Here is a 9,029-nt window from a genome sequence, read left to right on the forward strand (position 1 = left end):
TGAAACTAGAACTGGGAGGTAAGCGAGCAATGAGAATTGATCTTGGGTTAGTGGTTACGCTAGCAATGCAGGTTACTGTGCCTGAAAGTGGTTTCTTAGACATGTTAGCCACAGAATTACATTCTACTTTGAATGTTTCTGATGTGTCATTATCATGTCTTGTAACAATATAAAATACTTTTTTACTTTACAAAATGCTTTGTTCTGGTCAGTGGTCACGTTGGAGTCATAAAATAGAAACATCTGCAGGTATGCTAAAATGGATGGCAGTCCGCCAGGGGGTGCTGGTGGAAGGGTGTGTTATTAATGGCCATGCAGCGCTCCAGAGTTTACAGCTAGCAGCCATGTGGAGGAGCTGCTCTTTATTCAGCTACATGAGAGATGTTTAATCACCTTTGACTGCAGGAGAGACTGTGTGTGTGTGTGTGCTTGTATTACTATAATTGTTAAAGTAATGTTATATAGAAATTATTGGACTGTTTATTTATTCTACAGGGCTACATTGGTAATGAGTGTTTTTTCACTTTGTGTCTATCGTGGGTGTTTTATAATGTTGAACTTGTATAATTATTTTTTACCAAAATCGATCAATTTGGAAAAGATTCAGGTAGGGGTTTGGATTAGACATGTAGAGCTTAGGTTTAAGGGTTAGAGTTTTCCGTATTTTATACTTAGTTGTGTGGCAATGTCACACACTGAGAAATAGATGATTTACAATCTCACGCATTGTGAGATCTGCAATTTCTTTGATAATTTTCTGCTATTTTCAATAGCTGTTCTAAAATGTTGTCCTCACAAATATAGTAATACAAGTGTGTGTGTGTGTGTGTGTACGTTCAGGTGTCACTGTCTACATGAAAATAAGCTTTGTTTCCCCCCATCAACGTACTACAAGACCAGAAAAGACATTTCACCTGCTTGCAAGTATGGTTCATCTTACCAGAACAAATACAACTCATAGAACAGCCCAGTTCATTGCAGTTATGACCAAAGCAAAGGTACAGCTCTGGGACTTGTTTAACCCATTAAGACCGGGAAAGCATCTGCCATTTTAGATTTAACCACTTTAACCATTATACTTTGGCTATTTTTGAAGAATCTTGAAAATGTGTGCAAATCTTTAAATATACTGTGTATATATATATATATATATGTGTTTTTTTTAACTGAACATTTGTAACTCAAATCTTTGATTCTGGGGGGTCCCTGGAACAACATATTTTGAGATGGGGGGGGGGGGGGGGGGGTCTGCGGCCAAATTCATCATTTTGGGGCTCCTTGACATGAAAAAGTTTGATAACTACTGATATTATAGCGATTTAGAAGACATTTGTAGAATCCCCAGAAGCAAAGATTTGAGTTAAAAACAAATAGATATATTCACAGATTTGCAAAAAAAAATATCATGATTTAAAAAGAAATAGCAGATCTACAAGCTCATAGCGACTTGGTCTGACTGAGTTTAAAGGTGCTGTAAGTGATATTTAGTTTTTCTTAAAACAAAGTAAAAAAGTTAGAGCTCTATATTGTGATAGTAATCATTGCTATAAAGTGTTTGTTCAGTAGTAGGGGTCTCCAGTACTTTGATAGGAAATACATGTTTCATCAAATCAGCAGAGAACACAAAACTATAAGCAAACAGAATTGGATTTGGGACACTATAACATTGAAGCTGATTAATAGTAGCTTACATTTTATAAGCAAATATGCCGGTCATTGCCGGAGTAACGCCAGGAGTCAGTAATCCAGACATTAATCAAGAATACAACAGAGCGTATGGAGGTTTGGTTGTGGAGCCTAATAACCTGACACCGTCAAATGGAAGAAGCTTGCGACACAATTCCTGAAATCAAATGCAAATGAGATTTCCGGAGGGAGGGGGGTTTACCAGGCTAGGAGCCTAATGCTTACTGCCACAAAGGACTGTCACTGTCTTGTACCCCCCCAAATATACCCCCAGGCAAACTATACCCATGGTCCACAAAGGACTGTCACTGTCTTGTACCCCCCCAAATATACCCCCAGGCAAACTATACCCATGGTTAAAGTTGTCGGTCACCATGACTGATTAAACATAATTCTACATATTGTTTTAATTGTTTAGGAAACGCCACTAGTGCGGAGGACTCACAAATGACAGATTGGGGACAAATATTCAGTCATGAGATTTGTCTTTGCTTTAATCCCTGTAGACCCAGGGTTAATGGATGGATCCTTTCATTCGGTTTCACAAATCACAGATTAGGATTTGGCTTGACAAAATGTTTCTGTCATCATGAGGATTTATTATTGCTTTATTCCATGCAGTATGAGCTATATTTGTTCTGGTAAGACGTGGAACGAGGTGAAATGAATAGTTTGACATGGAGAAGAAAAAAGGCCTGGGTGAAATGGTTGTTTGTGTTTCCATGGTGATCAGTGTGTTCAGTTTCATGACCTCTGACCCCTGCTGCTGATAATCTGTCAGTAAATCATATTGCTGTCAATGACGGAGCTCTTTGATTGGCTCTGGTGTTTCTGCTGAACACCTATAAACACGGAGAGAGGCGTGGTAAGTAGTGCAGAATAGAATATCCATATGAATCTGCATAGACATGAGTGGTATGCAAACACATACATGCACACACACATACAGTAGCAAACTGACTGATGTCCATGCAGACTTAACTGAGTCTATGACAAGTTATACGAATACTTCACCCACAAAATGACTTTTTATATATCAAATTCGTGAAGCCTTTAATTCATGGACAATGTTTGTTTGTGTTGCATTCATTCACTCTGAATGAAAAATTCAAAAACAAACAGAATACTTGATGAATTGAATAAAATAGGAATCCAGGATTAATAACAGCAAAACTATGTTAAAACAACTTTATAAACCCCAACACGGCTCTGAATATAAAAAAAGAGAAAAAGGTGCGTGTCTTTTTGGCACAGAGCAATGTGCTCTTTGGTTCAATTGGGTGATAAGTTACATAGCAAAAAAAGGAAAAGACCAAGGCACTCTTGTGGAAGAATTGCGGCACATACTATATTGCCCGGGATCCCCCAGGGGTCCCCTCCTTTTCCCCCTCTACACCAAATATCTTCGCCCCACAATAGCCGCTCTACAAGCGTTTGCGAAGCGAGCTTTTAGATCAGCTATTTTTGACAAATGTTAGATTATTTACGCAGAATGTTCGCATATTATGACATTCACAGAATAGGGATGCTAGGGTTCATTTGGTTATCGTGTAGCTAATGTTTTTTGTTCTTGCCTGTGCATTTTAGGCTTTTTAACATTTCCTTTTTTGATTTTTTAGTGCTTTGGTCTTTCCCTTTTTTGTTATACAGCTCTCACGGTATAATCCAAGTGTCTTGTATCCAGTACTTGTCCTCATTACTTCTAAATCACTGTGTTTTCACTGAAACGTTACTATTTTAACACAGTGTGTACAGTCCCATACACAAACAACACACCTGGTATGAGCACGTGCATATGAACTGTGTGTTGAACGCCACGTGCACACCCAGGTGTGTTCCTCATTCGTGCATGACACTGTTTTTAAAGCATTTTAAATAGTACAGCTTGGAAGTATGGACACACAACACTTGAATTATACTGTGAGAGGTAACTGGAGTTTATAAGCACGTTTTTGATAAGGTTTTGCTGTTAAAATTATTTCTTCAATTCATAAAGTATTCTGTTTTTTTGGGGGGGATTCTTCATTTACCACAAAGAACAATTGTCCATGAATTCAAGGAATCAAGGGGTGAGTCATTTATAGAAAGAAAAAAAGAAATCCTTTTGGGGATGAAGTATTCCTTTATCCACTTTCACCCTATTTTGTGCATGTCATTGGTGAAAATTCTCTAAAATGTTAAGCAATTTCTCAATTGCTTCTCAATTTTCCAACATAGCAAAAATAGCAGATGTACAAGCTCATAGCACTTCACATTGTGATGTGCTGTCCGTTTGTGGATGTGCTATTTTCGCTATTCATCATACAACAAAGTATATAGGGCTTAACTGCATAAATGACTCTTAAACCAATTTAACTATATACTTAATTGAATTGGGTCTTTTTTCCCACGACACCAAATATCTTCTCCAAAAACAGCCAATCTAGAAGTTAATAACATTAGGACACATTGTGAGTGTGTAGATGTGTTATTTTTGCAGAATGTTCACTTATATTCACTGAATGTTCGCGTATTATGACATGCCCAGAATAGGGACACTAGGATCCATTTGGTTTAAGATCTAATGGCAGGAAATAAAACATAATGTTGATTGAGTATGAGCTGGCACCTACAGTTCACAATATAACCGTACATGTTCACATCACGTTAAGAACATCCTATTGACGTATGTACATTTTAATATACAACATGACAGGTAAAAGATGGAGCAGCTAGTGATGGTTTGTGACCATTGCAGCGGCATTGATCATTGTCCAAAAAGCATGTGTTTGATTGGTCTGGAGAATTGTTAGGATTAGGTACTGTTGGTATGGTTAAGTTGGACATGGGTTTGATGTAGTTAATTTAATACATTTTAGTTAAGGTTAAACACTGTCAATGTGGTTTAGACATGAGTGACGTGGTTTAGTTAATTTTAGGAATAGGACAAAAACAAAAAAATGAATTCAATGCTTCATGGGGTGTGTAATTGATAGAAAAGAAGTAATTTTTGGGTGAACTACTCCTTTAAAGTTATAGGTAGCGTTAGTATGGTTATGTTTAGACATGAGAAATCTGGGAACCCATCGTCAAATAAAAAGGAAAAACAGCGTTTTTCACAAAGCTCTGAATCTGTTCTAGAGACATTAAGACATGAGTGATGTTTAATTCATTTTAGTTCAGGTTAGGTACTGTTTAGTTAAGTTTAGATGTGGGGTTTGATGTGGTTAAAGTAATATTTTACTCTGCATTAGTTAGATAGGTGGAGGTTGGTGATGTGGTGTCTAGCTGAGAAAAGTATAGCCTACACTCCAGCTACATGGAAAATTGACACTTTTATTAGGTCAATATTAACCTGTATATCCCTAGAGAGTCGAAACGTCAAGTTTGCTAATAAAATGATTATTTGCCATGCATGTAGCTGGAGTGCAGGCTCTACCTTTCTCATTGTTAGCCTTATTAGCCCAGCGCCCATAGTCGATGTCCGTATAATTACGTTTACTTTTGGTGTCTACTAGAGCTGTCAGAAGTTGAAACAGACAGACAAATGGACAGGCAGACAGTGTTGGAGACACTGTCTGCAGAGCCTGTAGAGTGAGACATGGAGGGAAGGTTCTGGTGACAGACAGGGGTACACATATTATATTTTTATAGTATATTAATCATTGGTGGGTGACGGCTTGAACAGAACGTCAACAGAACTGTGAATAAAACGATCCTGTCACTTTCTGACTAGTGAAACATTGTTTTTTCATAATTAAAGATTAAATCATTTATCAGAACTGTTATCCAGAGTGACTTACAAAGTGTAAGATCAGAGTAAATGTCAGGAACCCTGGTCAACAAACGACAGGATAAATGGTCATATACAGTGTAAAGAAAACAATTCGGTTGTTTCAAAGTAACCAGAATAGCAGGTAAACATCAGACCGTAAAAGAACAGTCTATCTAAATAGGATTCTGTACATTTGTGGTCAACACATTTAAAATGACCAACATCAACCAAAATGCTATACAGATCAAAACAAGCAAACATTGTCTCTCTAAATAACATGTGAACAAGTAGCCAACATGCGTCTGCATAGTTTAACAACTATCAAAACAGACAACAAGACGTGATACAAGGAGAGAGGAGTGCTAGGAGGTGAAGTACAATAAGTGTTACAAGGAAATGTGAGTGCTAGGGGATGAGGTGGAGTCTGAAGAGGTGAGTTTTCAGACTGTAGTGGAAAATGGGGGGTGAGTCTGCACTCCTGCCTGAGGTCATTCCCCATTCTGCGAGCCATGAGGGAGAAGAGTCTAGGTAGGATGGAGCGTTGTCCAGGGTGTTATATGGAATGTTCTAAGTGAGCAGTAAGAGCAGTCCTGGAGGTATGGGGGGGGGGGCCATGCGATTGGTTGCCTTGTAGGACATCGCCAGTGTTTTGTACTGGGTGTAGGACATCACCAGTGTTTTGTACTGGGTGTAGGACATCACCAGTGTTTTGTACTGGGTGTAGGACATCACCAGTGTGTTGTACTGCTGTGGAATTCTGGATCACTTGAAATGGTTTTAGAGAGCACGCCCGCTGACCAGTAAGGTCAGTAGCATTCAGTTGCAATGCTCAAGCTTTGAGATTACTGAGGCCTGGATAAGGAGCTGGACAGAGTCCTTGGTGCTGGAAGGGTCTGTTCTCCAGATGGTGTGAAGTGTAAATCTAAAGGATGGAGTGATGATCGCTGCAATTTGTGCAATGAAGAGCATCTGTCTGTCCAACTCCTGAATGACTGTTATTGTTGATCTCATAGTACACAACTATTTAGTAACATTTAATGGTTAAGTACACTGGGACTATTATCTCTCTCTTACACACGCACACAGGCAGACAGACAGACAGACAGACAGACAGACAGACAGACAGACACATAACGGCACTTCCACTAGTACTGTTACTATTATAGTTTCTCTGCTGTTGCTCATACTAATGGTACAAATCTAACAAACTACAAATACAGTTCAAATGGGCTGTCGGTGAAATATCAATAGGTGAGCGTGTGTGTGTGTGTGTGTGTGAGACAGAGCTGTATTAGTTGAATTTGCGGTGAATTTGGTTCATTGTAAAGGATAACATACGTGTGAAACATGCATTTCATCTGCTGTGGTTTCATGATGTGCGAGCGTTGGCATAGTTTTACTGGTGTGTGTTATGTTTGTATGCACATCTGTGTGTCATGTTCAATATGTTAAGTTTTAATGTATGCCTGATGAAGGTCCGAGTGACAGAAATGTATCCCTATCAATGATTTTTTTGTAAGTCAAGACAGTGTGCTCTTCAAGTTGATTACTCCGACGCACCTGTCTGTGCAAAGGGACTTTTTCTTCTAGGTTTAAATTTGTTAAGAACATTGATCTTCACCTGCTGAATGGAATGTGCTCTCCTTTGTAAATAAGATGTTTTGGTGTCATTTTGGTTTGAGAACGATTGAACTATGAATCACCAAGTTATGTAATACATGAATTAACCCCATCTCTCCCTCTCTCTCTCTCTTTAGATGACTGTTTCAGTGAGGTAGAGTTGACCGTCTCCTGTTCCAATCTGTCAGATAAGGATGGTGGCTTCAAGTCTGTCCCTCTGTGCTCTGCTGCACAGTGCTGGAAAGTCCATGAAAGACTGTTGCTCTATGACCAACTTCCACAATTCTGATTCCTCAGTTATGTTTCTAATTAGGTTGTATTATTTAGGTTCATTGTGTACATACTTTTCTCAATTTTGTAACCATTTTCAGTGTTGTTTCTTTAATAAACATATGTTTCAGTTTTAAACTCAGTTGTCGTTTTCCGTAGTTATGTTACTTCTGTTAGGATATTATGAATTGGGCAGCATGTAGGCTTACAAGTATAGATCCTTCCACATCCTGCACACATGTTTATTTTCATTTATTGGTTTGGCACCGTCTCTACGTCACAACGGTGGAGGCCGACCACTGGAAGCACGGCTATATGAATGAATGTCATCACGCAGGAGAGAGGAGAGATTAAGTGGTTTGGGAGTCGGTAATTCAAAAGTACACATGGAGGCCACAACTCTACCCCTAGCCCAGACTAATGAGATATATATATATATATATATATATATATATATATATATATATATATATATATACATATACATATATATATACACACACACGCGCACACGCACATGCACACACACATGCACCTGTATTATATACGTAATATTGATTGATTATTTTATTTTCGTGTCCTGCACACAAAGTGCCCAAGACACCATTTTACGTTTACAACATGTTTGTATTCACATTATACAGTGTTCTGTCTTCTCTCCCAAACTTGACAATACAATTTGCCACAACAAAAGCTTTTTTCATAATCATCCAACTCAAGGAAATCATCGCAAATAGAAGACATTTTACTAACAAATACCTCTTATATAATCATATTTAAGGCAATACAGAGTATCTCTCTTATTCTGGAGTGGCATTAAACCTGCCAGTCTCCAGAGCTAATGGTAATGTTCCTGACTGTATTTGTGCACACGGTTGTCTTTTGCTTAAATTTGACTTCACACAAGGTTCTACCCTGTACCTGTTCTTTAGGGAGACAATAAGTTTGCAACTTATATTTATACGTACCTGTATCACTACTCCATTTTCATTATAAATGGAAAACATTGTACTTCTAATTTTATTCTAACTTATTTTGTTTATTAAAACAAATCATTAGAATAAAATAAAGATCTCAATTCATTTGTCCAGGGGTGACCAAATCTAAAATCCCAGTTATAAATATAGTTAATAAATGCCAACACTGGAGTGAATTTATGGACTCCCTAAAAGGATCGAATAGTGTTACTTGTATATTCCTGGAAACCTCAAACCCCAGAAGCATAGTCAGACATAAGTCAAGCATTATCAACACATGACTAAATCCTATTTGTAAACCTAATTCAACTTATTCATGTCAGTGTAACCAGGATACATAAACTTTTTTCTCCACAATGGCTAGTTAGGCACAATCTGCCTAACTTTCTAATTCTGCTTTGTGAAATACAATTTTGACCATCTGACTTCTACAATCTATGCTCCCAGCACCCCAATTAGTCTTATTGTACATCCTTAAACTCATGTCATATGGTATATGCATACAGTATATCACACAATTATATTGTTCCCTTAACACTACATACAATGTTGTGCTGTATGTATTTATTTCAGGACTACAGAATGTGCATCTTTGCTTTTGACAGTCTCGGGAAGATTCCACAATAAATTGAATAAAACACTGGCTGGAAAGTCAGTGGTCTGAAAGCACATGAATTAGATACATAATGTAGATAAACATAGTTGGTCCATTTCATTATTAC

Source organism: Gymnoscopelus microlampas, assembly GCF_963454915.1.
Source record: "Gymnoscopelus microlampas genome assembly, chromosome: 7".
Classification (NCBI taxonomy): Eukaryota; Metazoa; Chordata; class Actinopteri; order Myctophiformes; family Myctophidae; genus Gymnoscopelus; species Gymnoscopelus microlampas.